Raw genomic sequence first — 16332 nt, 5'->3', positions numbered from 1 at the left:
TATTATATTTCAAATACATTTATATAATAAATCTTAAAAAAGAAAAAGTTGTTCATAAATATGACCAAAAAGAGTAATATATATCACGGTCATAACCGGCATTAAAGGGTAATCTCTATAATTACTTGTAGAAAATATCGGGATAAAAAGAAGAAGATCAACACATACATTCATAGATTGTTCCTAAAAGAAAAAAGGCTTAAATATGGAAATGGTCCTTGCAAATATCTGGCGTTTTGGTTTTAGTCCCTATAAAAATATTTTTTTGATTTTAGTCCCTGCAAATATAGAATATTTGGTTTTGGTCCTTGGTATTTTGTTTTAATCCTTGTAAAATCATTTCATGTTGAAATTGGTCCCTATAATATTCATTTTAGTCTTCATTTTGAGGGACTAAAATCAAATATTCTACATATTACAAGGACCAAATTCAATATGAATCAATTTTACAAAGACTAAAACAAAATACCAAGGACCAAAATCAAATTTTTTATATTTGCAGGGACTAAAACCAAAAAATATTTTTACAGAAACTAAAACCAAAATGTCAGATATTTGCAGGGACTATTTTCATATTTAAGCCAAGTAAAAAAGAGTTGTGCTATTCACAGCGAAAGAAAATGTCCCAAAAGTATCAAGAATAATTCAAACCGTCAGATCTTAGTTTAATTGGAAAACATGGATGGCTAAAGATTGAAGAGGTGAAGGTGGTGTAGTAATTAACTAACATCGTGATCTCTGGTGGTATAATTTGTCGGGAACACTAGCATTTCCAAAAAAAAAATCAAAGATTTGAAACACTTTTTTCACGAGAAGGAGTGATCATTTTGAGGATAAAAAGTAGAAAGGGTGACGTTTGGAAAGAGACAGGAAAGAAATTAAGGTCAATGATAGTTGATAGAGGTCCTTGAAATTGCAATCTAAGCTCTACAATAAAAGCATGTGAGACAGAGAAAGAGTACCAAGGAGAAAGGAAGGGTTCCAATCATATGTATTAACTTAAATTGAATATTTTAGTGGAGGAGGATCAACAATGATATAAAACTAGTCCATCATGGTTTTTCTTCCACCCACTTCAAACTTCAAAGATATTTGCACTACGTAATATTTGATCATGTTCACATATTATTAAGAAAACTTTCAATTTTAATAGTTACTTTCTATGTTTATGGAGACAATGAGATATAGATTTGTGGAATACTTTTTCAATAGTTATTATAATCATATGCAATAAGACAGATATTGACGTATCACTCTCTTCGTTTTTATTGATAAGAAATGATAAAATGGTAAAAATATAATTAAGTAAAAGGTAAAATTAAAAGAATAAAGTTGCACAAAAATACACTATTGGTATCATTCTCACTTGAATGATTGTTCCTTGTCTAATGGGTCAATTTACATCAATGTTGGCTCATTTGTAAAGCCCAGCGGTGGTAGAATAGCCCTGTCTGACATTGTGGTGGAAGCACGAATGGTTCTTACTGGTAGATCACGGATGCAAAGAGTCTCATACTTAAGAGATGGATGATAGTGTGTTAAGTGTGAGTTAAAGTTCCTCATTGAATCCAAGAGTAGTTGTTGAACAACATATAAATGATATGCCTCATATATCTAATGCATTAAGGTTTATGGTGAATATGTGATGTCAATCTGACGTGTGTTGTTTCTATTAGTCATATGCATTAATCAAACTCGATATAGGATTCTCCGGTAATAACAACATTATGATTAAAGGTTTTCTTGATTTTTAGATGTCATTTGTATAATTTTTATCTTAAATTATAGTTTTCGGATGTCATTCTCTTTTATGCGAATTTTTTCATTCACCTTAAATATTTTAAATTTTTTCACTTCGGTGGTAAATGACAATAATTTTTTTTTAGATGTTTTTTAGATGTAAATAACAAAATACATGTTTATTAAACATTTAAACTTATGTGTCATTTATTTTAATTGAGTCTAGTTTGTTTCTTTTGAAACGTTTCCAAAAACATCTTCAACCCATTCATTAAACTTATAAAATTACTAACTCACACTATTCCCTGTATTTTGATCGAGAAAACACACAATAGTGATGGTTTTCTTTTATCTTCTCTCATATTCAAATTCCTTTTTAATTGTCATTTTTTTCTGGTAATTTTCTTTCTTTCTTCTCATGAAATAAATAAGGAGAATGCTAATGAGTGCTCCAAGAGTATTTGTTAAACATCTAAAATAAGTAAGTTTTTATAAAAAAGTTGTGTAATCATTAGTTGATCAAATATAATATCTCATATTTTCAAACAAAATTTATTTTTGTAGATTCCTTGACCATTGTTTTGAGGACACACTGGTTAGCAAGATCCAGTAAAGAAACATCTTATATTTTCAAACAAAATTTATTTTTGTAGATTCCTTAACCACTGTTCTGATGACACACTGGTTAGCAAGATCAAGTAAAGAAACATAATGAAACCACCACCAACCATCATTTTGAATATGCTGTGCATATGAGCCTTGAACATATGTCTAATGATTCTAACACCCTGTATCTCCACCTGACCGCAACTTTCTCCATTCGTATGCTTGACTTTCTTAAACACCAACCAACAATGGCTTCTTCAAGGGAATCTTTGACCCTTTCAGTTCATGGTATCCATTAGTTAAAATGTAGATCTTCAACAAAAGAATGGACACAAAAGTAGCATTTTATTTTCCTATTTAAGAGAAAGTGACAGTGGACTCTGGTCATTCTAATAATTGTATCATAGACTCTTACTAGTTTAAGGGATAAAGGTATATTTTTTAATTAGTAACATCAATATAAAACTAGTTTTTTTTTTCCTTTCAATTTGTTCAAGTATATATACCAAAACAGAAGACACTTGTGAATATTTGTCCAATCTTTTTTAGTAATATATTTGACTTTAACAAAAGTGATACTCCGTATAAAATCAAAGCGAATCCTATAAGTTCTAAGAGATAGGTTCACTACAAAAAAATCTAAGTTTTGCTACCATGAGTGTGCTAGGAAATTTAATGGTAGCGAATATCAACATAATTAGCTACCATTTGATTAATTAATTTTATATTGATTTTTTGTATGTTTCAATAAATATATTATTGGTATTTGTATTGGCTGCATTATTGCTAGGACAAATATTCATGTGTTGATGTTGGTTACTATGTTCCAACATGTTTTAGGCATTTTCACGAGATGTTGGATATGATGTTCCAACATCCTAGCACGATTCAGTGTGCCTTATTTTATTAATTCCTTGTTGTATGTGTGCTTTATCTTATTAAGGAATCCACGTCCTCATATCTTGTTGACCAAGCAACGTGCATTTTTGTTCAGAATCAGTTATGGTTTTATTCCTAACAGAGCAACAATATTTTAGGGAATCTTTGGATATGTTTTGGCGGTTCCTAAAGATGTTCATACATTTTAGGACCTTCCATATTTGTTATTGATTCTTGTTACGTAGATCAGCTGAACGATCTACATTGTTCTGAAGCCCAACAAGATTATTGAGCCCATATTGCTTCAGTATATAAAGAAGATTTCAAGACCATATGTGTGCATGAATTGCTCTATGTAAAGGCAAATGACAAAGAATCTGCAAAACAGTTAAGCAGTAAGTCTATTCAATTTAACAATTAGTGAAACAACACAATACAAAGCAAAACAATTTAGGACCCGTTTACTTCCTAACAACATTTTCATTTTCAAGTTTTTACTTAGTATAGCAATTTTCAAAATAGTTAAGCGGTAAGTTTTAATTCCTTCCAAAGAAAAATTAAGGCAGTACTATCTCCAAAGATCCAAACAAAGTAAGAATAGCAATTTGACTAAACAACTGAACATGCCAAGCTTCTGGCTTATCATCACCAACACGGCATCAAATACACCGATAATAACAATTTGAAACAATATGAAGTTATATACTAATTTAACAAGTTCCTCAACAAATTACAAATCTACATTTTAAGAAAAAACCAAGCAATGATAAAACATATAATATCAGTCAAACTTTCCAAATGGTAGAACGAGGATTGGAGAATTCAAAATCTCTTCAATCTCACTCATCTCCAAGAACGGTCAAAATATACTATGTGAATTCAAATATGATTTTAACCTAGAATTCAATTCCTCTAAAAAAAAACTATAATTGAAAAATAATAATCAAATAACAGGAAAATTCAAACAGAAAATCAAAGAACCTGACAATTGTAACTACCCGTTTTCCCAACATAAAAATTTCACATATAAATCAGAGTATTTCAACGTAAACGGAATGTCACACTTCTTTTCATAAAATCATAATGGAATAGAATAACTATTTATCCTTCAAAATTCAACAACATATTATTTAATACTTCGCAGCGGAATTTATTCAACATTTAAGCATCTTTGGCATAAGGGCCTCAACATAAAATCTCTTAAAGTTATTCCAACAACATGTTCATGATAATTCATAAAATAATACGTAAGGAATAGAAAGCAACAACAAAATTTTCATCTCGTTACGTATCAGAGCATCTAAGACACACGTGAAAGAAACTCACTCACGACCGCGACTATTCTTGGTTACCTGCAAGTTACCCATGTATAGAGGCAACATTTCCAAGCAGAAGGGGTGGGATTTCACAAACAATAATAATAAGCATTTAATTCATCAAATGCATCTAACAACTTAAACTTCATCAATTAGTAATAATAATTATTCATATAATACTTCTTTAACAATTCCTAATCAACATCATGTAATCATCATAACAACTTCATAATCAACATCATAGACAACATCATAATAACATCATAATCAACATCATAAACAACATCATATAACATCATAACAACTTCATAATCAACATCATAAACATCATAATACCATCATAATCAACATCATAAACAACATCATAATAACATCGTAATCAACAACATAACAATATCATAATCAATATCATAATCAACATCATAACAACAACGTAATCAACATCATATAACATCATAACAACTTCATAATCAACATCATAAACATCATCATAATAACATCATAAACATCGTATAATCTTCATAAGCACTTCATTAACAACACATAGATAGAAGACAACTCAACAACTCATGGATAGAAGACAACTCAACAACTTAGCAACTCATGGATGACAATTCATCAACAACTTAACAACTCATGGATAGAAGACAACTCAACAACTTAACAACTCATGGATGACAATTTATCAACAACTCATGGATGAGAATTCATCATCAACTTAACAACTCATGGATGACAACTCATCGACAACGACTTTGACTCGACAATGCAACTTCGACTTCTTAATCATGCATGTGGTATCAATCCAGGGCATCAAGCCCCCAACGTATTGAGCATAAATACACTCCAGGGCATCAAGCCCTCAACTTATTGAGCAAAGGCTCCAGAACATCAAGCCCTCAACGTGTTGAGCATAAATACAATCTAGGGCATCAAGCCCTCAATTTATTGAGCAAAGGCTCCAGGACATCAAGCCCTCAACGTGTTGAGCATAAATACACTCCAAGGCATCAAGCCCTCAACTTATTGAGCAAAGTCTCCAGGGCATCAAGCCCTCAACTTAAATGAGTATGCATGGACTCAACAACTTACAACTTGGACAACATCAACAACTTAAGACTCCAATACTTTGGAATGACAACTTACAACTTTACAACTTTGACCAACACTTGCAACTTGATCAATATTCAACAGCAACAGAAACAACACATGCAATTCACATCATAACAATATTAACGATAAACAACCACAACTTCAACATCATACATATTCCACATAATGCATGTATAAGTATATCACATTACTAACAACATTAATCATCTTAATTTCAGACTCTCTGAACAATAATAATAAATACAATCAACAACATCAATGACAGCAACAATAACAACTTGCATCATAACAATATTAACAGCAACAACTTGAATGATATGAACAACAATATTTCTATATCATACAATATTCACATAATATATGTATCTCGAATTATCCAACAAAGATATTCACGTCAAACCAAATTAGATTCATCACAACATAGGTTAAATACTCTTAAACACCCTAATTGAACTCATAGTACTTCTAGTTTTGAGGTTTGAAATTATTCCTTAAGTTTTGGATTAACTTAGAAACGGTTATGCTGAATTTTCATAAGATTTCACTAAGACCTCCTTGGAGTATTTTCATCATATCTCAAGAACCAAAAATCATTTTCACGTCAAACCAAAACCACTGGAAAGCTAACTCAATTATCTACAACTTTCATGTTTACACCAAAGGCCAATTCAAAACAGAAACGTGTTAAAAAGACGCAAGAACATGAAACAGGACGTGCTGTCAGAAAGCAACGGGAAAAACCCACTTTTCACCCCAAAATCCCAATTTTAACTTCCCTATGCCCAAATTTGATCCAAAAACTTGTCTAACCATTTCTATACATGTTAAGGCACTCAAAACCATATAAAACATTGCACTAAGAATAACCCATGATCTAAACATCAATTCTACACAAATTCAACGGATTTTCTACTCTATTAACAACTAATTACAACTTCAAAACCTAATTCCCAAATTCCCATAACTACAACCTACAACATGTTAAACTCAATTTCAGAATTATACAACTTAGAATTAGAGAAAGTTAGTCTCACCCTTACCTTAAATTAGATGATCGGACTCTACAAGATTGCTCATCTTCTCACAAGATTCTTCTCTTCTCTGACTTCTCTCTTCTCTTGGTTTTTCTCCCTTTTTCTCCAAAAACAGGTTTCACGTAATCCTTATTTTCTAATGGCTTAATACATGCTTTGGTCCCTTAACTTATTTTTGAATTTCATTTTGGTCCCTTAAGCCTATTCTAATTCTAACTCTCCCCTTTTATATAAGTCCTTAACCTACTTATTTTCTCTTATTTTCAAATATGCCCTCCAAGTCTCAATATTCTATATATATATATATATATATATATATATATATATATAGGATCTGTTGACACTAAATCTTAACCATCCATCTATTTCTAATCAAAGGCTCATAATTACTCATTTAAGACCTCATGAAATATCTAATTCTTGATTTACATGTGAATTTGGCTCTTTATTTCTTTTATGGTAAAGTCAATCAAGCTCTTTAATTATAATATTCATTGCTGAAAAAGATTGATTTCAAACACAAACAAATCATCGTGAGAATTGAGTTTTTTCTAGATTTTTAAATAGATGCTAAGAACTAATATTTGTAAAATTAATAGTCATGCTAGTTATTTTGTTGAAAACTAGATGTTATTCTCAACACTCAGCCCATCATAGTTTTTCACTACCTTTGTCTATAATTGCAATTACAATCAAAATGTGGAATGAACATGAGGGGATAGATTATCATGAAGCCACCATGTTTTGAATTTCAATGGAATAATTGTCTCGGTGGTTGAATACACGTTGGGGAATTTTAATCACAAATATATATGTGTTCATACAAATGGATTATAAAGATGAAATAGAGGCAGCCTGGGCTAGAGTAAATCGCAAAAGACAAGAGTAAACGATTAGAATTTAGAAAAGCAAAATCGGCATATATTTGATTGATTTATGAATTTATGCTTTCACACTATCATAATTTGTAGAAAATTGGAAACGATCGTATCAACAGAGGTAACATTCATGAGTTTTGTTAAAAATTGAACCCTTTAACCTAAATTGAATTGCTTCTTTGTAGAGAAAAATTCAGATTTGTTTTCCTTGGATATTAATAGAGGTGATTCTGTTTCTATAATTGAGATGGTCTTTATTAGAGTGTTCTTCAAAAAAAAGATACACAATAAATAAAAATGTGGTATTATAATTAGCCTTTGATTAAATAAAATAAACGGTTAAGATTTGGTGTCAACGAGTCCATTGACACCAGGTGTCAACAGATCTTGACTCATATATATATATATATATATATATATATATATATATATATATATGGGATAGGATCAAATGACACCAAGGTGTCAAATTAAATTTGACACCAAATCCTAACCATTAATCCAACTTTAATCTGACGTCTCTCATCAATTCATTAAATGCTCATATGTTTAATCAAATGATCCAAATTTTAATTTTAGAAATAATTTATTCTTTCTTCTCTTGGTTAATTACTTACCATTGTCGTTATATTTTGCATCCATAGGTATATGATTGCCATTTGATTTCTCCCTACTATTCTTTTTTAAAGATTCTATTTATTAATTTTTGTTGGATCATCTATGTATCCTGATTGCATTGGCTACTCTTTCATTTGTTAGATGATATTATTCTTGAGTTCAAGCTGCTAATATTCTTGTATCAGGGAAATCGTTTATTCATTATCTCTGGTGCTCTTTATAAATCAATTTTCTTTGGACTCTTCTGTAACGCCCTCTTTGTATTATCTAATTATTTAATTATTTAATTGAGTCTAGAATTTATTATGATGAGTTTATATTATATTTATATGATATTTGTGTGATTTAAGAGGTTTATATGATTGAGGTGATTTTATGAGGAGTTGTGACTTATTTTATTGTTTAATAAAATAAGATTTGAAAATAAAATAATTATTGAGTTTAGGGGTTGTTTTGAGATTTTAGAGAGTTTTGGGGGAGAAAGAGAAATAAGATAAGATAGATGGAGGAGATATAAATAGGATAAACCTAGTTTAGAAAAAACAGTACGTATGATCAGTTTTTGGAAAAAGGGAGAAAAAGCCAAGAGAAGAGAAAGTGACCTAGAAAGCTACGATTTTCACATTCTAAGGTAAGGGTGAGACTAACTTTGCAATTCTATTAAGTCTGTGATTCAATGGTTAGATTTAACATGATGTAGGATGAGTTTTAGAGGAATTGAAAACAAGGTCAAAATTGCAGAATTATTGATTAAACGGTGGAAACTTGTTAGATTGATGTAGAAACTGTTCCTAGACCTTAGATAATGTGTAGGATGAATCTGGAATCAATGTTAGGCTTAAAACCATGAGAAATAGTGAATTTTCATGAAAACTGCACTTCTGTCCGAGCCAACATTCATCGCTCGCCCTCGCGAACGATGATCCTCGCCTCACGAGTGATGAAGTTCATCGCTCGCCTCGCGAACAATTCCCCTCGCCTTGCGAGTTACACCTTGCATCTCGCCATAGCGAACAAATGAACTCGCCATAGCGAGCATGACCAGAGAGCTATCCAGATTTCGTAATTTTGACTTTTGAGTTGATCCTTAAATGTTTTTGAGTGCCTGAACATGTCTAATAATGATTAGGAAAGATTGAAGAATGAGATTGAACCTGGAAAGACTTTAGAATGAATTTTTGTGAATTGTACCTGAACTCGCCATGGCGAGTAGAGGCTCTCGCCTCGCGGGCTAACTAGTTACAAAATACCTTGTTTAGGATAAATGCGATCTTTGTCGCACGAGTTGATGTGAGTTGATCTTAGAGGTTAGAAACTAAGTTGTTTATCTTGCTGTTATTGTTCCAGTAAGACTGATGCATATGAATTGATGTTGTTTATAATGTTATATAATTGTATATACTTTAAATGGATTATGTTGATGTTTGAGATGTTGTTGATTGCATTCGATATTGTTATATCATGATGATTTGCATACTGCCTATGTTGTTGTTTGTTGTTTAACTAAGCTGCATGAGTCGGTCTAAGTTGATGATGATGATGTTCCAAATTATTGGAGTTATTTAAGAGGTTGTTGTTCTAAGTTGTTAAGATGTTGTGTCCATGCATTAGCATTCATTGTTGGGGGCTTGATGCCCTGGAGCCTTTCCTCACCACGTTGGGGGCTTGATGCCCTGGAGCTTTAGCTCAATTATGTTGGGGGCTTGATGCCCTGGAAGTATATTAATACTTACTACGTTGAGGGCTTGATGCCCTGGATTGGTACCACATGCATATAAGAGATTTAAGTTGCATAGTTGCATTTGTCGAGTCAAAGATGATAAGTTGTGAAGTTGTGATTATTTATATGAACTATGAATGAAGTGATAAGTGATACATTATTATCCAAGACGAATATTATGATGATTTCTCGTTGTTAAATATAATTATTGAATTATATGCTTAATATTATTGTTTTGTGAAATCTCACCCCTTCTGCTTGGAAATGTTGTTCTTTGTATGAGTAACTTGCAGGTGATCAAGTTTAAGTAGCTGGTGTTGCTGTCGTGAGTGGTTATCCCTCACTGTGTCCTTTTAGGTGCTCTGATACGTAACATGATGGGATCTTTTGTGGCTATTTCTTGTCCTTTACGTATTTGATTTATGATTAAGTTGTTTGACTGAATTTATGAGATATTTTGATGAGGCCTGCGTGCCAAGACTTTATTTATGATGATGAACTTATCCGCTGCAATGTTTTGGAATTTGATTTATGTTGGAAGATAATTAGTTAATTATCTTATTTATGATTTTTGAAGTGTAGCATTCCGTTTTTATGATGAATACTCTGATTATATGTTTGAAATTTTTAAGTTGGAAAAATAGGGTGTTACATCTTCTAAGAAAAATAAAAATAAAAAAGGTTAATAAGAATAAAGAAATGAGGATCATAAGCCCTTAAAAAAAACGATAACAATGAATAGTGAAAAGAAACCATTACAATACCATCAACAAAAAAAAAATTGGGAAATAATTAATCAAGAGAAGAAAGAATAATATTTTTCTAAAATTAAAATATATGCATGTGAGCATTTAATGAATTAATGAGAGACGTCAGATTAAAGTTGGATTAATGATTAGGATTTGGTGTCAAATTTAATTTGACACCTTGGTGTCATTTGATCCTATCCCTATGTGTGTGTGTGTGTATATATATATATATATATATATATAATATAAAATATTTCTATAACAAATAACAAATATATTTATATAACATATATATTTCTACACCAAATAAGAAATATATTTCTATACCAGATAACATATATATTTCTATACCAAATAACAAATATATTTCTACACCAGATAACATATATATTTCCACACCAAATAACAAATATATTTTTACACCAGATAACATATATATTTTTACACCAAATAACATATATATTGCTATACCAAATAACATAATATTTCCACACCAAATAACATAATATTTCTACACCAAATAACGTAATATTTCCACACCAAATAACAAATATATTTCTACACCATATAACATATATATTATACTAATAAATACCAACATATAACATAACAAAATATCACTCTTCAAAATAAATCGACTAAATTATAAAAAGACATCTAAACTCAATAAAATAAATAAATAATAAAATAGGGCGTTACAACAATTCAAACATAAAATTGAAAAGGATCAATATGAAACTCACAAAATATTAATAGTACTTTTATCGAACACCTTCACTGCAATTCAAAGAAAAACTGAAAAACAAGAAAAAATCATCATGAATGAAAGTTTAACCTATAAATATGAATGCAGATATAACCTAACATTGAAATAGTAAGGAAGAAAAAAAATATTAGAAGTTAATACTAGTTTTAAAAATTACCTGAGAAAAGAGGTAAAAATGTGAGATCGGTGATTGCAGAATCAACGAAGATCGAAGGCACAAGTCAATAAGAAACGGTTCAGATCGGAGGAGAAAGAGAGACAATTCAGATAAGAGGAATGCATCAATGGATCGAAAACTCGTAAGGATGTGATAGATCGAAACAGTGGTGATCGGAGAGGCGGTAGTGGTCGGTGCAAGCTACGGCGGCGATGACGGTCATCAGGAGTGAGAGGGTTTTGCAGTCGTGTGTGGTGGTGTGCGTGTTTCAGAGAGAATGTTTTTTTTTTTTGAAGGAAGGGAATGTTTTTTTTTTTTTTAAATTTTTAATAAAAAGAATATTTTACATATATTTATTGAAACGTACAAAAAATCAAAATAAAAAAAATTAGTTAAATAAATGGTAGCTAATTATGTTGATATTCTCTACAATTAAATTTCCTAGCACAGTCATAGTAGCAAATCTTAGATTTTCTTGTAGTGGTACGGTAAGGTAAATGGTGATAGAAGTGTCTTCAAGCAAGAAAGACATAAGGACACATTATTGTTGTTCTTTACTAGTAATAAGAGAACCAATAAAAAATGTCGTATAGTTGTCATTGGGTCCAACTATAAACAGAGGCAAGAAAAAAAAAATACGAGTTTTTCCCAACAATATTTGATTCTCCGAGTTCACAAAATCATATATCTCACAAGTTTGATCTTCATCAATGATTTAGATTTTTTTTATGGTATCAAATGTGTACTATATATATCTAACAATAATTAATTTTAATAATTTATTTATCAATTATCTCTCGTCAAAATACAATAATGATATTGATATCAGCAAAACACAATGTCACTCAAGTATTTTTCATCTGACAATAGAATATTTAGATCCTCCACATATTTAAGGACTCTAGTTAGTCCAAAAATGAAACTGCTGTAGGTTTCCACCTTGTAAGAGTTAAATTTACTGCTTGCCTTAAAAATTAAAATGATTACATCACTAAAATGAGGGATGATCTTGGCGCAACTGATAAAGTTGTTGTCATGTGACTGAAAGATCACGGATTTAAATTCTGAAAATAGCCCCTTATCTAAAACAGGTAAGGGGTTGCCCTTTATTACATCACTAAAATATTAACTAAATTTAAGTAGGTTGTCACACATATTCCAATTCTTGATAGAAATATCAAAAGCAGTAACCACTTTACTCTAAGAATCTGTTTTTTTCCATTCACCTTGATCTATGACATGCAAGCTAGCTATTACGTGTGGGGCAACATTTTGGAATACAAAATCATTTAAATAAATACAAATAGATTCTAGATTTGGAGCAATAAATTTAACAACGTTAGGAGAATGAATTAGAATGCTACTAAGATTACACACTGTTTTAACTGTGCATCTTATATAGTTATATTACCAGTTAGATAAAACAAATATAGATTAGGATTGTTGCCTTTCATAGTTATTTAAAAAAATGTGATCTTTTGTGATGAAGTTCAAGAAACTGCATGACTCACCTAATTTGCATTATTGAAAAGTAGGTCACCAGAAAACAATACTAGGAAAAGCATCTATTTTAAAAACAAGAAGGACATGTACTAGTAAACTCTTGATTGAAGTAGACAAAAAACATTTCGATGAGATGTGAACATATAAGTCTCAAAGACAGAAGTACAAGTTCTCTCAAAGACCTCTTCTAAAAAAAATGTTTTAAATAGAGAGACTAATTCAGTGAGTGAGTGAGTGAATGAAAAATAGAAAGAATAAAACTATAATTCTTAGAAATTAGTGGTAGGTCTAACACAGCCCCACTAAACTGGTCTGTGAGGTGATGTGAGACTCTTAAACACTCTCTCATATTTATGATAGGACATCTGGAACGTAGACATAAATGGAGGGCAGTTCATTAATGGAAACCTGATAGCAGGTGGCTCAGTGGATCATGGAGGAGGCTTTAATACCAACTTAAAAATCGTGGGTAAGTCAAACATAACCCCACAAAAACACATTGTCAGACCATCTCATATCCGATGTGGGACTTTTAACAATAATTAAACCTAATAAAATTATAAATAAATATTAGAATTTAAATGCACAGTTAATTAGTTCAGTTTGACAAGCACTAAAAAGTCATTTATGTTTGAATGCATTTATGTATTAATAAAAAATTTGAACTAAAATTCCAACCTTGAATTGAATCAATTTTACAATCAAAATCAATTTACATTTAAATAATAACCTTACCATAATATAATCAATTCTAGGATATATAGAATATAATCACTTTTAACCTCTAAAATTGAAACCAAACTTATCTTAATACAAGCAAAGATTGCTAAAAGGAATGATCATTTTGAGGATAAGAAGTATAAACATTGACGTGTGGAAATAGATAGAAGTAAGACCAATGATAAGCATTACCCTTGAAATATTGCAATCTAAGCTGTACAGCAAAACCAACGTGAGACCCACTTCAAGATAGATACATTACATATTGCAATTATAGAATCTTCTTTTTAGGACATAAGTACACAAAGAAAGAGTACCAAGGAGAAGGGAAGGGTTCCAATCATATAGATTGACACCAAACCATACCTTGTTAAATTAAATTGAAAATTTTCAGTGGAGGAGGATCAACAATGATATAAAATTAATCCATCATGGTTTTTCTTCCACCCACTTCTAAGATATTTGCACTACCATGTTATCCTATGTTTATAATTTATAAAGAAATGTTAAATTTTAGGATAGTCACCTATAGTTAGTATACTTTAATTAATGGTGACAATGAGATTTGGATTTGTAGAATACTTTGTAAATAATTATAAGGGTTATGCTAATCAGTGCTCTTAGGATATTAGTTAAGGAAACCAAAATTGAAAAATTTGCATTGAATTTAACCATTTTTTAACTTTTCGAAAATCAAATATATCAATTTTTAATATTTTTCAATACAATATTTCTCAATTTATCCTCTTAATCGATGTCCTAAGGGCACTTTTTAGCATTTCCTTAATTATTATAATCATAGATTTTTAGGGATGTGATAATAAATAATTAGAAGATAATATTTCATACTACTTGTAATGAGGCAAAGTAAAATCTTGAGATGAGTGAGATATTTTATAATCATTTTGTGGTTGAAATCCCAAACTTTGATAAAAGTGAACATACACGTGACCTGTTAATAGACGATCACAAATCTAAATGCCTAATGGGGGATCTGTTTTTTTTTTTCTTCTTAAAAAAGTAAATATATCAGAATCTTAGTGGCTTTCTCTGAAGTGTGTAGAGAATAGTGTAACAAGTTTTAAAAGGTTATTCTTTTTACCTCAAAAAGGTCATTCTTATCATGAACATATTGCTTTTCTCACTTCGGATTTGCTTGAAAACACTTGGAAATTGTATATTTAACGATAGTTAACTATCATTAAAGAATAAAGAAAACAAAGAAAGGTGAATGATAGTTAACTACCGTTGAGATTAATGTATTATTGGATATGTTTGGAAGATATTTTAGAAAAATCAACCTAAAATTCGATTCAATTCGAACGGTTTTCAAAAAATATCATCCAAACACATTCAATATTATTCAATTTTGTTTAATTTTTTATTTTTTTGAATCGGTTTACGGTTTTAGTTTAGATCAATTTAGAGTGTTTGGAGTGTTATTCATGTACCTGAATCGACATATTTTCTCCTAATACCTATTGTTGTTATTGAATAAAATATATTCTATAATGTACGGTCAGATACTCCTCTCTTTTCAAAAGTGGTAAAAGTAGCCAAAGGTCTAAGGATTTAGATGTAGGCTATGAATAACATTTCTCTTAAACCCTACATTAATGGAATAAATTATTAGGTATACATGATATAAAAATTCTCCTATAATAATATCAAAACATGGCCTTTGACTCATTGTTTCCCACTAGTTATTTAAAATGGTGGTTTTATTTTTACAAAAATTTGAAATAGTAAGACTAATTTTATTTCATTTTGATACACAAATTTTAGTTATTAATATATTTATAGAATGGAGTGAAATATGTTAAAAGTCTGGAGTTTTTGGATCAAACCCTACCTTATTTTCAATATACATGGTTAAATTCCTACAACGTAGCAACTAAAAAGTGTAAATTTTGGTTGGAAGAGACATTTATATTTAGTATCTAACACACTTTAAATAGAACATCTCTAATGAAAAGAATCAATAGAAAAAAAAGGGAAATGATAACCAATATTCTTGGAGTATTGTTAAGAGAACATAAATAGAAAAAATTTGTTGAAAAATGGTGAAAAGTGTTGAATTCAACTTTTTAAAAGTCAATAAGTTGGCATTTCCAATGCAAAACTACTACTTTTAGTTTCCTTAACCATTGCCCTGAGGACAATGGTTAGCAAGACCCAAAAAAAAAAATACTCCCTCTGTTCCTTTTTAAGTGTCACTTTTGGAGAAATTTTTTGTTTCTATTTAACTGTCACTTTCAAAGGTCAATGCAACATTATATGAAATGTAATATTAAATGAACAAGGCTATTATAGTAAAAGTATAAAGTATTGTATATCAAAAGTAGTAACATCTATTGATTGTCTTAGTTTGTGTAAAATGTCAAAAAGTGACAATTAAAAAAGAACGGAAGTAGTAATAACCCATAAAACTTGTGGTATTCACAAGCTTAATTAGAATATCTTTTAGTTTGAATAATCACAGTAATTCCAAACTCAAATTGGTGAATTTCCCCATTTTGAGTTTGAGGGAGGC

The sequence above is a fragment of the Medicago truncatula genome, chromosome 6 (assembly GCF_003473485.1).
Source record: "Medicago truncatula cultivar Jemalong A17 chromosome 6, MtrunA17r5.0-ANR, whole genome shotgun sequence".
Lineage (NCBI taxonomy): Eukaryota > Viridiplantae > Streptophyta > Magnoliopsida > Fabales > Fabaceae > Medicago > Medicago truncatula.
Note: the sequence above shows the minus strand (reverse complement) of the source record.